The sequence below is a fragment of the Gymnodraco acuticeps genome, unplaced genomic scaffold (assembly GCF_902827175.1).
Source record: "Gymnodraco acuticeps unplaced genomic scaffold, fGymAcu1.1, whole genome shotgun sequence".
Taxonomy (NCBI): Eukaryota; Metazoa; Chordata; class Actinopteri; order Perciformes; family Bathydraconidae; genus Gymnodraco; species Gymnodraco acuticeps.
Window position 1 is genome coordinate 1,574,331 of NW_022992041.1, and position 21,741 is coordinate 1,596,071.

Below are 21,741 nucleotides of genomic sequence, written 5' to 3' on the forward strand. Positions count from 1 at the left end.
GATGTGCAAAATAGCAATTATATACACTCTTTAATGAACTATTAGTACAGAATAACGAGTAATGAATATACTTTATAGGGATCTGCAGATACATGTTTAGTCTTCTCAAGCACTAACTATCAAATATCTCTCCTGATTGTTGGCACTTGACAATCACCTTCCTGAATTTTACTCAGGTGTAACTAAAGTCTGATTTAAGGGTTGTTTATATTTCATATCATTAATCAGAATCTGCAAAGAAACTAAAATAAATGTAGTGGAGTAAAAATACCAGGTTAACCTCTGAATTGTAGTGGAGTAGAATTACAAAGTAACAATGAGCTGTCATGTGGGTATATATTAATGCTGCGCATTATGGACACAAGCGATTTTCACCCATTTATTAATTATGTTTTAAATTTGATGGTCCCGCTCGAGTCCAGTTTTGGATAGTCTGCCGTTGGTTTCGTTCCATTTCAAAGTGCTGTTTGACGCTCGGCGTAACCTTGGCGCACTGTCACTACAACATCCAATCCCAGAGATTGAAGATGAATCCCGGGGTTTGTCAGGCAAAGGGACTAGTCCCAAACGATAGCTGAGGATTATGGCTAGTGTAGTGTCTTCGGCCATACTAAACTCCAAAATGTTTTTCGGATATCATATTAACACCATATCCCAACGTGCATTGCGGCTAAAACATGCAATCACCGAGCTTAAACCATAGCTGAGGATCTTGGGTAATCAGTTCAGTGGGTGTGTATCGCAATGATGCTCTAAATGTCCCTTATTGGCCTACGTCTATTTCCGGTAATTTTATTGTGAAATTCAGTTCCTGACGGACACCAAAAAAGCCAGAGATTATAGAATTAAACAAATAAATAAAAACAAGGATAATTGTGTGTTATTGTTGAGTAAATAATAGTGTGTTACAGGGAGGCTGTGGCTCAGTGGGTAGTGTGCTGGACTTGGAATCAGGGGGATAGTAAGTTCGAGTCCCACTGCAGTCAGCATGTCGTTGTGTCCCTGGGCAAGACACTTCACCCCAAATTGCTCCTGTGGGGATTGTTCACAGGACTGAATGTATGTAAGTCGCTTTGGATAAAAGCGTCTAACAAATTACATGTAATGTAATGTTATTTAGAAAATAATAACAAATTAGAAGGAATATTTTCCTCATGGACGGCAAAAAAAGTCAGACATTATACGATTTAAAATAGAAACAATAATCGTGGCTTGATATTGAGTAAGAACATGTTTTTATGAACCACACAGCTTCCGGTCTTCCAAGACCCGACCAGACAAAAAGATGTGTTGCAGGCACGAAACACACTATCAATAGATATACATTGCTTTTAAAATTGTTCTGTGTGACACAAAAAAAAAGGGGAAAACCGTGTTGGTGAACACGAATCAATAGATTAAATGTTGTGACTATAACACGAAATGCCGTGAGACTTAGTTGGTGTAAGAGCCGTGTGGATGCTGTCTGGCTCGGCCATGAAAGCAGGTGTTTCCTTTCTCAGTCAAGCAGATAGTCTAAATATACATACTGTGGCAGGTTAGAAAACTAGAAGGCAGTTGGCCCAGCAAACAATTAATACCATTTATAATTAGTGTTTTTAGAAGAGCTACCACACTGATAACTTCAGACAGACTGATTCTCCCCGTTTGCAGTCTAAGGTAAGCTATGCTAATCAGCTGTAGTTTCATGTTTAGCATACAGAAATAAAAGCAAACAGCAACCTCCCGCTCTGAAAGGTAAAGCCCATCGGAAATACCTTAAAACTGCATTCTTTTAATGGCCAGCAGGTGGTGACTCCACTGGTTGCAAAAAAAGTCACATTGTATAGAAGACTACACAAATATTACACTTACGTCTCCCTTAATAATAAGTTAATACCTCAATAAACATGTCTCTAATGAGTTTGTGGTCTCAATCACTAGCTTTATGTCTTCTTTAATACATTATGATGTTTGTGTTATATATAAATGATGGTTACATTTAGAGAAAAAGAGACAATAAACAGGCAATATTCTTCATAGTATGGCTAGTGATTGACAATGAATTACTGGTTCCAAAAAACAATGTGGCAGAGGCCAAAATGACTGACTTTGGGCTTTAAAACGAAAGGCAACAATCCAATGGGTGTTATATTAATCCTAATAAAAAAACTACAAAAAAACACGTATTTCCCAAAATGTAGAACTATTGCTTTAAACTCAAAACTGTAAGTCTTCTTGTCATTGCTGTCTGAATAAAAGCAGGCAGAGCAGAGAGGGTGAACTATGCAAACTGTTTAAATCTGACTTGAAGTTGGTGTGGTGTGACATCACTGTCTGGCAGCGGCAACGAACAGAAATGCCTCCATAAATCTGGGGAAATGCCAGTAGAAGAGCAGATTATGAGGCCATAACACAAGCTTGTCAGTGCATTTAAGTGTTAATTAATCTTTTTTTCCCCTTCCCTCATAAATTGTAACTGCTAGCTTTTGTGATTAAAACAAAACATCTCCACAAGATTATCCTTTGGGAACTGGCATCCTTTAAGCCCTTTAAAGAATAGTGAATAATGATGGTGCTCTCATAAAAATTATCCCTGGAGGATCCCTTCTATTTTTTACTCCTCATTTTGCAGATGAGCTGTTTAAAATGAAGTCCATTTGTGCCCAGAAAGGGTAGACAAACAATCACCGGGCCCATAAAATACACAACACCTCAACCTGTATGTGGTAATAAAAAATGCTTTTGCCTCTGGGAGTTCTAATTGCCTAATGATCAAGTAAGTGTGGATTATATGGGCTTTATCAGGTGTAGGTGTATAGACAGCAATTCCCTCTTAATTCGTTTAGAGGATGGTTAATTTGATGGCTATTCAAAGACAGTAATCTACTTATCTTTCACACAACTAATCTCCCTTCTCTTGCCAACACACACACAGACGGACCAAAGTTTCCAGCTCTGTTCATCCATAGCTGCCACTAGATGTCAGAATATTAACACCCGGCAATGCTACCTAACCTAGCACCAAAACACCCAGCCCTGAATCATCAGTCTTGTTACGTAAATGCTGCTGAAGGTAAAATACTGTGGATCCTGCTCTCTTTCCTAAAGGTATACCTCCTACCTTGTTTTTCTACTCTCCCTGTCTTTCCCTTCCTCTGTAGCCGGCATGATTCTCCTTTAAATGCTGCATACTGATCAGCCTTGACATCAAATAATGTGAATTTCCTCAAGTTTATTGTTACATTTAATAAAGGAATAACTTTGGCACAGGAATATTGGGATGACCCTATTGCTAGCATTTTGGTTTCACAGTTTATCCAAGATCGGAAAAGGATATCGAATCAAGTCCCTGCTTTATCTGCACCCTAAAGATTTCATGTCAGACGCCTGGATGTGGCTTTGACGACCGAGCCAAGGGATTTCAAACATATCTCTTCTGTTCTGACGTAAACAAAAATATGCTTATTCTCTACTAAAGCAGACAACTTCTAATTAAGCTCGGCTGTGGATGGGTCTTTGTGGATTAAGCTTGCATGTGATAAGAGAAATTCCCTTTTGAACACATGTAGAAAGACAGAGGGTCGTTTTTGTCCACATAGATTTCAGTCAAGGCTACTCCGCACTGAATTCCATGTGGACATTACGGCTCTGCCTCAGAACTTGGCCACATTTCCATAACTTTTATTTTCCATGCCTGTGCCTGGGTTTATACTGACCCCGCGCGTCCTTTGGGATCGGAGATTATTCACACACTGAGACCTGAATGCAAAATCAGTTTCTTTTGATTGAGAGGCTCCACAGAATTATATGGGAGGCGATGTGGACAGTTTCAAGGTCCTTTTTTTGCATGACGGTGTAGATGTAACCTCTTTTGCCTATTCAGGAGATTACAACCAGAGGTGACAGCTTTGAAGACGGGATCCCTGCTGGATTGAAATCTCAACCATGTCAGTCATGACTTGCATACGGTGCTGTAATGCATAAATATTTGAGTGTCTAACAGGAGTAGTTGGAATACAGCACATCGTGATGTATGTGTCCCAATTGAAGCCTTGGCAGTATGTGTGATGTGCTGTTTCTGTGATGGTGTTGCTAACCTAAATTTCACTTTTTGATTTTCACAGTTGATGTGTTGGTCAGGAAATAGCTACAATGCTGCTGCTGCTGCTGCTGCTGCTGCTGTGTGCCTGAGGGAAAACATAAAAACCTCCTCATATCAAACTATAATATAATACCGCTCCTTGTCATTTGTTTTGTGAGAAAATGTGACCTGGTTTGCGGTTTTTTATTTGTGTTATGTCATTTTTTATGGTATCCAGTGGTGGTAGAAGTATTCAGGTCCTACTCTTATGTAAAGGTGCCAATACAACAATGAAAACAATGAAAAAAAAATACTCTTTACAGATATGTAATACTCAATGTAATCAACACACTGCGTTTGCATGGTTAAAACCCAACAAGGTGGACTTTAATTTCTGCCATTTTGAATTAAATCTGACAAAACAAACGGCACAAAGATCCTGTACCTTTAACATGACTGACAAGCCCTCGGGAAAGATATAGTTCTTTGTCCTCACATGTTGGACTGAGGGCAGAATGAACATTACCAGTGGCGGCTGGTGGAAAATATTTTTGGTGGGGCTGTTGATATAGTGAGTAAAACATTTTTTTTTGGGAGAAATTACCCCTTAAATTAGGACTTCTGGTGATGTAATGGCACGTTTCCAGTGCAGCGCGGAGCTCACTTTAATGCTGCGTTCAGACCGGACGCGATGCGAATATTTGCTTCGCTCTAAACGCTCCTATCGCATCGCTCTAGTCCAGGGGTGGGGAACCTTTTTCCTCTCAAGGGCCATTTCAATGTTTTCAACATCCTCCGAGGGCCGTACAAATTATTGACCTCTGCTTAAAAATACTAAAATCACAGCCCATTCATTTGGCCTTTCTTTCATGTTGTGCAAAGAAAAAGCAACCTCTTAATCCAGATATCTTACCATGACTCGCGCATGCATGCACGCACATGCACGGTTGTGGCATGACCACCAAAACAGAAAGATATGGACACAAGATGTGTGCAAATGTATTTAATTTCCTATCCATGTGAACATGATTTAAATGGGGGGACCTAACATCCTCTAGGGGGGTCCGGGGGCATGCTCCCCCGGGAAGATTTGTTTTTAAATGTTAAAAGCATCAATCTGGTGCACTTTGAGAGCAACATTAGATCTATGGATACATCTCTCAACACCCATATGAAACATAACTGTAAGCAGATTTTATTTTTCTTTATGGATATTTTACAAATCACTCCCCTTTCAAACTGTATTCTTGTTTATTAATAACAACTTTTTTTTCTGTTATATAGTATTTTATACCCGTTTACTTTATTCTCTTATTTTTTTATAACTATAATGATCATATAAAGATGTGCCTTTACCTCACTGGTTGTAGAAAAAGCTTCTTATATTCGTTAGCATAGCTAGCTAAGCAGATGCTAATAACAACAAAGTTTTATTGACTGTATGATCAGTATGACAGATCGCCACTGGGCAAGTAACCTATAGTTTCGGCGGCACAGTTTACTATTGAGACTTTTGCAACGCGCTGGTTGCTGCTGTTTGGCTCGGGGGCTCCTTGCACGGTGCCCGGTAATGATAAACTAATGCCACGGGCAAGGCCAGGCAGGAAACATGTGACTTATCAGTAACTTTAGACATCGTAACACAATTTTAAACGAGATTTTATTGTAGATTATACATTTTACTGATACCAATTGTATGATATTTACCTTGTTCATTAAAAATAAAAATAAAAATATTTTTAAAATATATATTTTTTTAAATATATATTTTTTTATTTAATATATTTTTTTGTATGTGGGAAGAGGTGGGGCGGCGCCCCTAGCGCCCCTATGTGCCGGCCGCCACTGACCATTACAGTGACTCAGTATCTACTCAAGAGGAACAAGTGGTGAAAAACAAGACAAGGTGAGCTGAGACTGCTCAGCAAGCTCATTTATTTTCACAGTTAAAAGTGTATGATGTTTATTTTAGTGAAGTTCTACATCTGTAATTTTCTCTAACACTTCTTATCTGCTTGTATTTTTTATATAGAACAGACATCTATTGTATTGAGGTAAACAAAGGAATGCTAATTTGTTATATCAGAGATGGAGTCAGCATATGTTTTCTATTCTTATCAAGGAAACACAAAGTACACGTAAATTGTTCTTGTGAAAAAAAAAAGATTTGTTCATATATTTTAAGCACTTATGCATTTGGGATTATGCTTATTTGTATTTATGATTTGTGCAATGTAATTCAACATCTTAGTGGTGCATACTTTGTGTACATTTAAAGCAATAATAATGCTCAGTATTTTTTACAGACTTCACATTTGCTAACCATATCGCACAGATTTATATTATGTAATGCTTGGTTTCATTAATACTTTATTATTAATTATACAACTTATATATGTGATTAGCACTTTAACATATTCTACAGTTCAGTTAGCAGTACAGGTCATCTGAACTCGCTCTAATGTTAATGTCTGTATTACTAATGGAAAAGTGTTCTCCATGACATAGCATTTTAAATGGACCTGACTGAATAGTAAATGAACCACATCCATCTTTGTGACACTGCATTGCAGGGTACTTTCCTCCGGAATCGTCTCTAGATGACCTTGCTATTCAAAAGTATTTTTGTTGATGCGCCTGTCTTACACCTGGAGGTGGTTAATTTAATCACCAGTGATTTTGAAAAAGAGATAGAAACAGCTCGTGATATCTGTATGACCCTGATATAATGAAACAATGACTGATAGCTTTAAAAAGCAATTTTTGGAACATTTTTAACATTTTGTAATTGACAGATCATATACTTAGCAGCATTATACCCACTGGTTTACAGACTTTTTTGTTTCTTGTTTCTTGAATGCTTTTGTTGCAATACTTTAGCTTGAACTGTACCTGCATCATTGTGTCATCATAATCCTCATAATTCTGCCATCTTTAAAGTTCCTTAAATGCATCCTTATCACTACACTTTTTTGGGATGGATTTGTGTTATCCAAGGCACCATACCTCAGGTGTAAGGAACAGCATTCACTTAAGATTTTTGAAGGATGCGGTTATACATACAAGGTCATATCAACATGTTCATGTCTTAGCACTTGTCAACAAGACAAAAGAGGACGTTTCTTAAAAGCTATTTAATATTTTTCTCATGGTCAAAAAACGAAAACAATGAATTGATCCTACAAATGCTTTCTGTGTGCACAGAGTAATTGTATTCTTCTGTGCCACAGAGCTATTGTTTTGTATGAATACAAGTATAGAGTTTCACATAACTAAATCTCTCCCTTTCTCTCTGCATCTATCGGTCTATCCCCTTCGATAATATTAAGGTGATCTATCAGTTGCGTGTCACTATTTTAAAAGGACACAGTGGAGTTTATGTCGAGAACAGAGGGAGTCGCTGAGGTTCATTACTGAATCCAATTATTTTCCAGAAGACCCAAAACAACCTGAATGTTGTTGATAGAGATACATGTATATTCCACATAAATATTCATGCGTTTAATAAGCAATATCACCCTTAAGCTACTAACACATTATCAGATATCCACTCAAATTCTAAAAAGGCCTTAAAATGTTTTTTTCCTATCACTTACCCAGAACATAACAGGTTTCCACAAGGGACTCTTGTCCTGCAGGGACAAAAACTGATATTCTCCCCAAGCCGCTATACTTTGAAGGACCTTGTTTTGGTAAGGTTGGTATCAATATGCATAGAAGCCTCAAAGACACAACTGTAAATAGTTGACTACAAAAACGTACAAATGGAGTTTAGCTCACATAGATTTTCTAAATAAGTGCAGCAGCTCAATTCATGTTGAATTTAAATATTGGAGAGAGACAGTATCAAGCAGCCTAAATCAATCAATCCGAAAATGACAATATAAACAAATTAGATGACATAAAGTAGTATTTATTCAATAATTCTTGCAGTAGAAGCACATATGACTTACTACATTAAGAAGTACATTATTGTATACCTACAGTATAGATACTGCATGAACTGTATTTATGAATGCATGTACATGTTACCTAGTTGGTTGGAATATGTTTGGGAAGCCAGACTGAGTTTCGGGGCCCTTTTTTCAAATGGGATATACCTGGTTCTAATATAAGATACATTTTTGATGATATTAGAATTTTGGGTTTTTGGGGTGTTGAGAGTTTCTTTAGTTTGAATAAACATTTTATTGTGATGAATGGACTTCCATACACATTGTTGCCCTATGATTTGTAAAAGAAATGTGTCATTTTAACTTCTCAATAAGCATGACAGTATCGCACTTTCCCTTTTGTTTTTCTCGCTAGTCCCTGCTCATTTCTGGGCACAGCACACAGTGTGACTGAATCTCATCCAATCTGCACAGAATACTGATCAATGCCAGTCCGACAGTTTTACAGTGTGTTCTGCTCCAATGGATAACCAGGTTATGTGAGCAAGATCCTGAAGTGCCATTTGAGGATTTTATTGATGCTAATTACTTACTGTTTATAAGAAGTAAAAAGTCAATTCAAATTCAAAATCTCATTTGATATCATGAGTAAACACACTGAATGTTAAAGTTATTGTAGATGGCATGATGATCATACCCACCCTGAATTGCATGTCACAAGCTGTAATAGAATTTGAAGAATACCAAGCCTAACACGATGTGCTTAGAAAATAATGTCAATCTGTCACTTTAGATTATGCTTCTGTCCTTCTCCTGCTGTGATGAAATACAGGGGGTATCCGAATAACATTGCCACATACTTCATGTAAAGGTATTTTGCTTTTAAGTCATTTAATCACCCTTACTTGGGGGGGCTAATATGTGTATCCTATTAGGCTTATTTATGATCAATCAAACATTTGACAGCTTTAAAAGAAGACTGACAATACGCATATTGATGTGAGTTATAAAACAACACAAGAACACCAACAAAGCTTCAATGAAGCAAAATCATTTGTGTCCTCATTGTCTGCAAGGAAACAGTCTAAAGTATAGGTTTGTTCTTTTCATATATGTGTATATTGTAATATATTCTGTTTAATGCACTCCAACCCTTTGTCTCAATATTTAAAAAGGATCATAGCTCACAGCGATTCCAGAGAAACTCGGTCTTAAACTCGCAAGCATATGGTTCAACCTTCAATCTTGCATAGCTAACTCTTTCTTCTTTTGGATGGAATGAGCACAGAGTGTTATTTTGGTATAAGGTGACCTCTTTAGCAGCAATGACACTTGATTAGCATCGAGGAAACTTTGGTCCATGAATGTGAGAGGCCCTTATTCGATTTCCCTCTCATTGATGTCTTAGTTTTGACAAAGGTCAAATAATTGAAACTTTTTGGGCAGATTAATTTTTTTAATGCAATGTGACATCGCAATTTTGAAATAGAGTGACAGACTTATTTAAATATCTTCTTTCCTGATTTGCAGATGAAGAGTGGACTGGCATCCTTTGAAATTACAATAATGTCAAGGGACTTTGTACCAGACTCATCCAATTCAAGATGTGAATAGAATGCATTGAATAGCTTCAACAATCTACTGGGCAAACGCTTAAAGGCGCCTCAGAGTCCTGAAGGATGGTGCAGCAAAAGCTCTATAATTAGTGTGCTACATCCATCTATGTAGAGTAATACATTGCTGGGTCTCAAAGAAATACAGAGAAGTGCCGAACAACTCAAGATAACGTCATTGGTGGAGACCAATTTACCATCCAGTAAGATATCTCAATAGGCTGTTGAGGACAGCCTCAGAAATGGTTTCTGGTAAAAGCGGACCAATATAAACTCAAAGAAAAAATGCGCAAAATAATATGAGACATGTTTAGAGATGCCTCTTTAATAGAAAGCTTTTAGGAGAGCTCGATTAGAACACAAAATATGTTGTTTTTTGTTTTCCCCTTTCTCCTATTTTGAGAATGTTCATCTGAATCTTAAATGTATAAGCTCAAATAAATATTTACAACACTTGTATTTTGTTATCAAAAGTCCAGCGGGTCTTCCATGTAATTCCCTGTGTATCTAAACACGCCCGGTTGCCAGCTGTTTACATATTCAACAATGCAGCACAATGATTTAAACTCAAGCCGTCTGTGCAGAACATCAGCCAGCCATGAATTAATTAAGGCTTTCTGCTCTGATATAGTACCAGCCAAGAAGAGAGGGCAAGTCTTTCAAGATTGTATAATCGTTAGCTCTGTGCTGAAGGAAAATTCCACTAATTTAGACAAAAATTATGCATGCCATGTCTGATCAGAGAGCAATGAATTGTGATTTCAACGTATCCGGTATGTACTCTCTGATTGCAAATATAAAGAGATATCAAGTTTCTCAGATTAATCTAATGCCATGCTTTGATTTATGGAAGACAACTGTTCATTGTAGCCAGCAAGCTGGTTGCCTGGTTTTGGCATTGGCAAAGAGAAACAGCTAGGTCCTGACCTGAGGTGATAACATCTGTGTACTACTACCTCTGAATATCACTAATTAACACGTAATGCCTAATTTGTAGATACGTTTAAAAATGAAAAACAGCGGTTTTACCTGCAGGCTATGTGTCAGACCAGCTCCAGGACATGTTGGCACCTATCAAATAAATAGTCCAGTAACATTACCAACATGTGAGCAAGCATGGGAATTAGAGATGCTGGAATGTGTTACATTCAGAGAAAGCCAAGCCTGCTGTTCCCCCTGCTTCATGTATTTAAGCTAAGCTAAGCTAACAGGCTATTTGCTTCATCAATTTACAGTTTTTAAACAGTTATCTTATGAGAATGATATCAATCTTCTTATCTAGTTTGGGCAAGAAAGAGAATAAGCAAATGTCCCAAAATGTCAAGTGGGATTGTAATCTATAAAAAGAAAATGGGGTCTTATTTTTCAAGTTTTGGCTAATAATAACAAAACGGTTCTCACCAAGTTCATTGATAAGACTGGAATGCTGACCCAAGTTGACCTAATTGCAATAAAGGTAAATAATCCTCTCTGTAACAACACAAACTGTTACCACAAGTGCTAGATTGCTTTGAACTGAGGGTTTTTCTTTACAAAAACGAGAAGCCCTTTGTAAATGATTAGTTCTAATGCAAGGTCTTTACACTAGCATGTAAACTCCTCGAAAATTACATCGGAGCTGTGAAGCTCTGATGCTGTGATCACTGTGCAAACAATGAATTCAAAAGGGTATCAGTATCAATGCATGCGCCTGTGCCATCCTCTGTGTATGTGTGTGTGTGTGTGTGTGTGTGGTGTGTGTGTGTGTGTGTGGTGTGTGGTGTTGTGTGTGTGTGGTGTGTGGTGTGTGGTGTGTTGTGTATATTGGGAAGGGGGGATCGAAACTCAAACAGAGGCCACTTTAATCTCTGTCCTTGAGAGTAATCTTGCCTGTGTGCAAAATGGCTCACTTATCAACTTGGTGGCAGCCTGCCCTGCCTGGAGTCTGGAGGCAGCAGCGATGCTTTCCTCACGACAGCCGAGGGAGAGAGCAACCCAACGACCACCCTCCTCCAGAGGCCCACTGTGCGCCCAGGAAGGACACGGAGACAATATGTTTTTCTGACACTGATCTAACTTCGGATCTATCATATTAATTCCCCAAATCAAGAGAAAATCATTTTAGGAGGACGTCCAAGGTTCTAATAATGGATGATCTTTCAGGGTTAGGATTCTTACAGGTTTGTAGTAGTGATCTTAGTATTACTGCTCTCTATCAGCATTAAAGAACAGGCAACGGCAAGTGAGTGACGGAGCTGCAAAACGTTTTTAAAATAAATATAAGAAATATAACATCCTTGCTAAAAGAAAGATAAGAATATTGAAACCACTCACATGTCTGTTTGAATCTAAAGTCAGGAGTTGGTCAGATTAACTAAGTAAAAGGATTGTAAACAGAGGCAAATAACAGCTTCTGGAACATTAAACGTATTATATATTGTTTGTTTATTCCATTTAAAATGCATTCACAATATTCATTCATATTTAAACATAAACACAGATAGAGTGACATTGATCTTCCCATTTACCTCAGCAAAAAGGTTGATTATCATGTATTTATTTATAGAAGGACCTAAGAATTGATTGCGAAATTACAAAATAGGTTCCGTCCGTACATACTTACATTATATAAATAATTTTCCAAACTCATTCAAAACACAATAAAAATCCTATTGATGTGATCACATGTGAAATGTATCAACATGTTCACTCATGCAATAACATGATTCTCGTCTTTTTCTGGCATGCCAACATCTGATGGCTTCCTGTACACACAGACAATATTCACCCTACAATAAAATAAATATATATATGTTTGTGCTTTAGATTCTGAGAACCTGCCTGAGGGTGAAAACAACTGCATTTCTGCTTTTCTCCTGACCAGCCAGCCCTCAGCATATATGCAGACCCTCGATGACGCATTGGCTGCTTTCTGTATAGGTTTAAAATGTAATTTGTAAATGTATTTGTTTATTATTTATAAACTGTTCAGTAGAAAGAGATTAGTTTTCTGAAAGGCAAGTGTTGAATTGATACAATTCTTCTATTTGTATTTGTTCTCTGTAGCCATGCCTTTATAAGACAAAAGCATTTGGAAATCGAAATAATGGCTTGTTTGTGGCTGTGAACGTAAATAGTGCATTAATGTGGTACATTATGCCTGCAGCTTAGGCTAGTCATTAGCCTTTCTGTGTCTTACACTGGGAGGGTAAATTGGGTTATGGAAACACACACACACCAGGTTGGCAGTGAGGACAGCCTTTAAATCAGGTCATCACCAAGGCAGAGAGTGTGTAAGATGTGCCTTTGGAGCAGATTGCACTCCGCTGGCCTGTATCCCATAACAACCACCTTCCAAAGGCAAGCGGTCAAGAGCTCAGCACGGACACCCCTCTGGTCACACTTCATAACCCCTTTTTGAGGTTTAAAGAAGGTTTGATCAGGGGATCTGCCACCCCCACCAACCCCTGGTCAAACACAACTATGCGCTTCTTCATGTTTGGAGCTTCCAGCGGGTCCTTTTTAACACAGATCCCAATTATACAACACTGAAGCCTCAAAACAGACCATAGCTCCATACAGGACCTAAGGTTGTTCTATATACTGATCCCTGCTGTGATTGCAACAATGGGCTATTCAAATGAGAGGCAACATCATACCAACCCTATGATTTATCCATGAACAAAATCAAAGAGTTCCAGAATAGATTATATTCACAATTGTAATCTTTTGTAAGATAAAATGTATTTCTCCCTGTACACTTAGCTGCTGATTGTCATCCCTAAGTATTGGTGTGATATTAAGACAATACTTATAACATGCTACAAAACAGTAAATGTCACACTAAATCCCAGATTCCAGTTACAGAGCAGAGGAGTTAGAGAGTCAGGTTGACATTCATCTGCTGTTTATTTAGCTCAAGCTATTTGTGGGTTTCATGGCTGTGTCTCGCAGCCCCTGGTGATGGAAGAGTGTGAGTGTTGGATGAATAATCAAGGGAGTGTTCAAGGCTTAAACATCTGTTGTGAACAAATCAAAGTCACCATTACTGCTGCACACTCTTTGCAATAGCTCTGTCCCTTCTGCAGTGTGTGTTATGTCCACCCAGTGTCTCACACTTTGATCCATATGTGATACATTTATGTTTCTTTAAAGCTGCACACTTCACATTCCTACTTTTATAATTTGCATTTCCAATTGTTTGTGTGGTTCCTTCTGCATGTCTTTAGATTACTCAACGGGAAAAATGTATCTTGGTAGGCTTCTAGGCATAGTGTGCCAAAGCACCAACTCTGAGAAGCACTACTGGCATAATGACTGATTTATATCTAACTTCTCAGCTAGGCAAGGTGACCAAAAGCTGCCTACAATTGTCCCATTCTGCTAAATGTCCCTCAATCATTCTTGCTGTATTGGTATTCCTCTCCACTGATTGCCACTAAAAATAAAGAAAATGATCATTGATGCATTTTAAATCTCCAACATAATGACTGTGGGGTAATTATAGCAGACTTTCTTGCTTACTCAGCTCGGTCACACTGAGCAAAACAGGAAGCACAAATGTTAAGGTACAATGCACCTGAATGCTGGCTGAAAAAACAAAACACCTTTAACTCCAATGTGCAATATATGAATAAAAGCTGTGCACATCTCACACTGTGAGTGATGGGACACAAGGAGCAGTAATTAAATTATGCATTTATCTCTGATTACATTTCAGTTTACTTGAAGGAAGAAGTACCATCATGGCATTAAAAGGGCTGTGTCCTCTAATAGAGAATGTATACCTTTTCCTTATATATAATATATTTTAGACAAAAATACTCCTCTGCAATGTAACTGTGGCAGCGCTGGTACTTTGAGTTCACTGCTACAACCCCTCGCCCTAATGCAGATAGAGCTTTAAAGCTAAACCATGTTAGACAACCAGCACCGCTGCCAGCTCCGGGCTCTGCCTCTCACCTCAACACAGACAGGACATCACGTAGGAACCAGGCATGTCACATTGACTTACCACCAACAGGGTAAAATTCACAAAAGAAAAGCAAAAGAAGAGAGTCAATGAACGAGAATGAGAGACACATAATCAATAAAGATGACACTTGCCAAACAAAGAGGGCTCTCACAGACGTCTGTGCACTGTTTTGCAATGGAGCATTGAGGAAGTCTATGTGGGCAACAAAAGAGGACCTGAAACATCCTAAGCCTGTTTGAGAGGCATTTCTCTGTGTATCTGTGTGTGTGTGTGTGTGTGTGTGTGTGTGTGTGTGTGTGGTGTGTGTGTGTGTGTGTGGTGTGTGTGTGTGTGTGTGTGTAGTACGCCATAGCTTTACTTGATCTGTGTCACCATTTATGATTGAAATGCTCAGTAAAACATACAATAAATTCTGTTATTCTTAAAAATTGTGTCGATGCAAGTTATTGTTTCAACTGTTTTCAACATATATCTGTTGAATGAATTATGTTAAATGAACACTTTGATTAAATAAAGACATACAGTATATAGAGCAGGTACAAATTGTAAGCCAGGCAGTGAGAAAAGAAAATGAAAAGAGAGAGGCAGATCAAACTCCCACCTCTGTCCATTGGGAGTTAGTGATTCAGGGGAGGTGATCATTAGGAAAATAGGAGAGTGGGTGCCAGGATGCTGGCTGAGAGATGGATAACTCCGTTCGACATGGCCGACAGCCGCAGTGAAGGCGGTAAACAGGTCAGTTTAACCTTACGGGCATCTCAAGCAGTGAGGCTCTGCAGTATTGGTCCACTCTCCACCTTATCATGATTAAGGAAAAACTTTTTGTGTCAAGAGTTGATATAACATCATCCAAATCATTTTATCCTGTCAGTGTGGAAGACTTTAGGAAACAACATGTTTCTAAATTACATTACATTACATTGCATTTAGCTGACGCTTTTGTCCAAAGCGACTTACAATAAGTACATTCGACCAGGAAGACACAACCTTGAAGAAAACAGAATCATATAAGTATATCAGGTTTCATAGAGCCAAACATTTCAAGTGCTACTCAACTGGCTTTAGGTAATCCAGTCCTTTATTGGTATAAAAGTGCTTCGTTAATCGTTCTAACGCTCGAAGTGGAGTCGAAAGAGATGAGTTTTCAGTTTGCGCCGGAAGATGTGCAAGCTATCTGCCGTCCTGATGTCAATGGGGAGCTCATTCCACCATCTTGGAGCCAGGATAGCAAACCCACGTGTTTTCGCCGATGGGAACTTGGGTCCCCCTCGCAGCGAGGGCGCAACGAGTCGTTTGGCTGATGCAGAGCGTAGTGCACGTGCTGGGGTGTACGGTTTAACCATGTCCTGGATGTAGGAAGGGCCAGATCCATTCGCAGCACGGTAAGCAAGTACCAGTGTCTTGAAGTGGATTCTAGCAGTTACCGGAAGCCAGTGAAGGGAGCGGAGGAGCGGAGTGGTGTGGGGAGAATTTAGGAAGGTTGAAAACCAGACGAGCCGCTGCATTCTGGATGAGCTGCAGAGGTCGGATGGCACATGCAGGTAGACCAGCCAGGAGGGAGTTGCAGTAGTCTAGGCGTGAGATGACGAGAGCCTGGACCAGAACCTGAGTCGCTTTCTGAGTCAGCTGGGGACGTATCTTCCTGATGTTGTAAAGCGTGTATCTGCAGCAGCGGGTTGTAGCAGCGATGTTTGCAGTGAAGGACAGGTTGTTATCTAGGGTCACACCCAGATTCCTTGCAGTCTGAGTCGGGGAAACAACTGAGGTGCCGATGTTGATTGTCAGGTCAAGAGTTGGACAATCTTTTCCCGGGAGGAAGAGCAGCTCAGTCTTGTCAAGGTTGAGTTTGAGGTGGTGAGCAGACATCCACTGAGAGATGTCAGCTAGACAAGCAGAGATGCGTGCGACGACCTGGGTCTCTGAGCGGGGAAAGGACAGAATTAATTGGGTGTCGTCAGCGTAGCAGTGGTAGAAAAACCATGCGGGCTAATGACTGATCCGAGCGAGTTTGTGTACAAGGAGAAGAGGAGGGGACCAAGAACAGAGCCCCTGAGGGACCCCCCGTAGTTAATTGACAAGGGTCGGACTCAGACCCTCTCCAAGTCACCCTGTAGGTACGGTCTTTCAGGTATGAGGTGAGGAGGGAAAGTGCAGAGCCAGAAACTCCAAGTTTTTGGAGAGTGCGAAGGAGGATCTGATGATTCACCGTGTCGAATGCAGCAGACAGGTCCAACAGGATGATGACAGAGGAGAGGGATGCAGTTTTGGCAGTGTGCAGTTCCTCCGTGACAGCAATGAGAGCAGTTTCTGTGGAGTGACCTGCCTTGAAACCAGACTGGTGCGGATCCAGAAGGTTGTTCTGATTGAGATAACAGGAGAGTTGTTTAAAGACAGCGCGTTCAAAGTGATTTAGACAGGAACGGGAGGAGAGAGACAAGGCCTGTAGTTTATAACATCAGACGGGTTGAGAGTGGGTTTCTTTAGGAGAGGGTTTACTCTTGCCTCCTTGAGACTGTTTGGAAAGTGACCAGAAGTTAGAGAAGTGTTGATGAAATGGGTGAGAAACGGTAGAATATCAGGAGCGATAGTCTGAAGGAGGTTGAAGGGATAGGGTCCAGAGGACAGGTGGTAGGGCGGGCAGAGGTAATGAGGGTAAGAACACTCACTTGGAGAGAGAGGGGAAAAGGAGGTTAGTGTGTTGGTGGAAGGAAGGTCTGGTGACCCAGCGGTGAGTAAAGGTGAGTCAGAAAAAGAAGAGCGAATATCATCAACCTTTTTTTCAAAGTGGGTAACAAAGTCGCTTGACAGAAGTGAGGAGGGGGGAGGAGCTTTTGGAGGGTCCAAGAGGGTGGAGAAGATGGAAAATAGTTTTTTAGGATTGGAATAGGAAGATTGGATCTTATCTTGAAAGAAAGTGCTTTTTGCCTGAGAGATCGAAGCAGAGAAAGAGGAGAGGAGAGCTTGATAGGTTAGGAGGTCGTCACGGTGTTTGGATTGCCACCATTTCCGCTCTGCTGCCCTAAGGACGGTTCTATTAGCACGCAGTGCATCATTTAGCCAGGGAGCCGGAGGGGACTGACGAGCCTGCCGAGATGTCAGAGGACAGAGCGAGTCCAGAGTGGATGAGAGAGTAGAGAGGAGAGTTTCTGCAGCAGAGTTTTGGAGGCAGTAGTTGGAACGAATCAGAGGAAGGGAGGGCTGAGAGCACCGACGAGGCAAAGGTAGAGGGAGAGAGGGAGCGAAGGTTACGGCGGACAAGTGTAGGATGGGAAGAGATTAGTTTGTTATGTTTGGAAAGGGATAGAGAGAATGAAATGAAGAAGTGATCGGATGTGTGGAGCGGGTTTACAGAGAGGTTAGAAGTAGCGCAGTTCCTTGAGAATATGAGATCAAGGACATTGCCAGCTTTATGAGTCGGTGGGGACGGAGAGAGTGAGAAAGCAAAGGCGGTTAACAGAGATGTTAGTTCGTCTATCTTCCCCATCTGGAGGTTGAAGTCTCCGAGAAGTACAGCGGGAGGGCCAGTTTCAGGGATGTGTGAGAGGAGATGATCTAATTCCTCCAAGAAGTCCCCCAAGGCGCCTGGTGGACGGTAGAGAACAACAATGGTTAACTGTATAGGATGGGTTACTGTGACGGCATGGAACTCAAAGGTGGAAGGAGTAAAGTTAGGTAGCTTGAAGAGGGAAAAGCTCCATTTGGGAGAGAGCAGGAGACCAGTGCCAACCTCCTCTGCCAGTGGGTCTGGGTGTATGGGAGAAGGAATATGCAGTGGAGAGAGCTGCTGGGGTGGATGTGTTGGATGGAGTAATCCAGGTCTCAGTGAGAGCAAGGAAATCCAGAGACTGCAGGGAGGTGTAGCCAGAGATGAAGTCAGCCTTAGGAACAGCTGACTGGCAGTTCCACAGGCCACCTGAAACTAGATGATGGATCTCAGTGGAGCACGTGGGATAGACGAGAGCAGGCCGGTTATATCGATTAGGAGATACACGGGGCCAGTGATAATTGCGAGAAGACACATGAACAGGAATGGAGAAAATACACATGATTATAGCATGAGGGGCTAAACAACAAAAGTAAAAATTAAAAACGCCAACGATACTTAGCTCAATCAAAGTAGGATTTGCCTCCTCTTTGCCTCCCTCGTGACTCCCGTAAGACTCTAATGTCTTTGTCAGTCTTACTCCTGTAGGACTCTAATGTCTTTGTCAGTCTTAGCCTGTCTGCCGCTGAAGCTGCCGCTCCAGGAAAGAGCTACCCGAAATGGACGCCTGATTGCTCAGTTCTCACAGCTGAAGTTAATTAGTTAACTATCTACAGCTGATGGGCGACAATAGACTGGCCCTGCCTATGTTAATAATGCAGGCTTGAGTGCTGAGAGCTGTAAAGCAGGTTTCGCCTGAGCAGATCTGAGATTTAAAAATCTCTCAAAAGCGATTTAGCCGTTTAGCTACAGTAACAATTATACAGAGTCGAATAAATGAAACCGAGAAGTCTAATTAAACAAGAATATAACTTACAGTGGTTGCTGCGTCAATAGGTAATGTTGTCACCGGGTCCAGATGCACACTGAGTTCATCAGTTTCTAAATGTGGGAGAAATCTGTATTGATACAGGCCTTCAAAGTTCTAAACCTGCAAATAAGCAGGGTAACTATTCTTTTCTTGAATGTGCTCATACCGCACCTTGAATCATTTGACTAGCATTGGAGCAAGGTTTTCTTTGCAAAAACCCAGACAAAATGTATCCTTGTATGGTACTCTCTCTGGAGGTAATAGAGTTATTCATGCAGTGCAGGTAAATCTTTTGCAAGTGTTCAGTAGGATTGTAATGTCTCTTGTGTATTGTAAATGCAGTGTGTCAGTTATACCCTAAACATGTATACAGTCAGTCAATATCTGTGAAGGTGAACCAAACAATAATAATATCTTATTTTAGTTCCCATAGCCACACAGGTAGAGGCTGTAGAGCAAACTTTATCTGTACCCCCCCCCATTCTATAATACTGGACAAACAACACACTAAATCCGTAGCAGCTGTCGCTTAAAGCAGCAGGTGTTACGTTCTGAGGAAATCAATGATTTTTGAAAGCTTTGCTGACTAGCCTTCATATTCCGAGTGTAAAACAATGATATCTCAATGGTATACATTGTTAAATAGTTATTGAGTGAAATAAAGCCAATGCTTATGGACTGGGAATGGAACAGAAAAGGAAAGTGTCACTGTTGTGTCACCACAAATAAAACGATTTATCCTCTTTTGACAAATGGAATAACATCAGTTTTGTGGTTCAGCTTATATCTTTCCACTAAAAGTGAGAATAATTCAAATTCAATCTTAACCTGCACCTATCCTGCATCAGTATAAAAAATACACGAGAAAAATGAAAATCAACAAAACAGCTGTGACTTCCCCACCCTTCCACTGTGTGTTGTTGTTTGGCTCTGCTATATTAAAGGGATAGTGGAAATCCGCGAATTTTGGGTTTAACTTATGTATTTTTATTAAAAATAAGCATAATAAACAATTTTTTTTAATTTCATGCGCCTAGTTCAGTGGTTCTCAAAGTGGGGGGCGCGCCCCCCCAGGGGGGCGCAGAGGCATGCCAGGGGGGGGCGCGAGAGACCAGGAGGAAAAATGGTTTAAAAAAAAAAAAGATTTAAAAAAAAAATAAAAAATCATAATTAAAAAAATTATTGATTCGAAAATAATATGATGCAGTACAGTATTATTACGTGTTGAGAGATGTATCCATAGATCTCTTCATTTTGCTCTCAAAGTGCACCAGATTGATGCATTTAACTTCAATATTTAAAAATGAAATCTTCCCGGGGGAGCTTGCCCCCGGACCCCCCTATGTGAGGTCCACACACCACCTATAAAAATAGCACTTTACCCCTGCTGAGCTGATTATCGAGCCTTCATTGTAACAGTCGCGGGTACACTGTGTATATGCGTGGGGAATGTTGCAGTAGAAAATTCCACTGTAGCGACCGGTACATTAATGGGAAACCCTAAATGTTTGAGCACCCTCTATGAAACGTCAAGCTACCTGAGCTACTGAGCCTGACTATTTGTGTTGGGGGGGCCCGACTTTTTTTTTTCTCCAAAGGGGGGGCCTGACAGAAAAAGTTTGAGAACCACTGGCCTAGTTTCATTTTATTTTCAATTTTACTGCGCCCTCTCAATGAAACGAAATACTTCGGGAATCGTCGGGAATCTTCGGGTGATGACGAGAGCATAGGAAGACGGGCACAAACAATGGCGGACATTCAATAGCATTTGCATGTGAATAGCCGAGTATATTGCCATAAATATGATGATTGATTATCAGTAAAAAATTCTACGTGACACAACGACATTGGATTAACCTTGAGATGCGTTTTTATTTCCGTTGAACACAACTTTTGATCACAAATCAAAAAAGGTAAGACGTAATTATTGTAATATTTTTGGAACCGGATGTTGTTTACTTTCTCTTTTCTGGCTGATAGCTATAGGAATTCGAGGTCTTACAGTGATGACATTACATGTGTGGAATCTTGTGGAGTCTCAGCTTTAAATCGTATATCTTGTTTGTGCAGTTAAGATAGTAATAAGGGCATTTCTACCGTGTGTTGTGTGTAAAAAAGCGTTAGCATTAGTTAGCATTGTTTCGCTCAATGCTAATTCAAAGGCTTGGTATTACGCTTGTGTTTTTTCTAGCTAACAATTGTTCTTATTGTCAGTTAGCGGAGTTTCTTACCTTTAAAAGGGTATGAAACATTAATAGTTTCATAAATGTTAAGAAGCCTGAGACATGTGAGAGAAAAAAAACTGTGGGAGGGGTCCACTGGGGGGACCTTCGGGATTAACTGGTTAACAATGATTAATATTTGTAAAGGCTACAGGTGATTTTAAGATGCGTGAGCTATGCTTAGGGACCTACCAGTCAAGATTATTTGTGCGTAGGGGTGCATCATCTGGTGCCTGGTCCTGGTCATCCTCGCCATTGCCCATGCCGTGAACCATCACCTCGGGCTCGGGCTCGAACAAATAAGGACGTAATGGTCCATCGTCTGGCTCAATATTGTCACCATCGTCGCTTACTGAACCGGATTCAGATTCAGTTCCTAAACGACATTTTCGTAGGAAAGCCGAGAGGATGTTTCTGACTCGCTATCATCACTGGATACCTCGTACAATCCTTCTTCTTTGTCTGGTATATTTGCCCTTCCA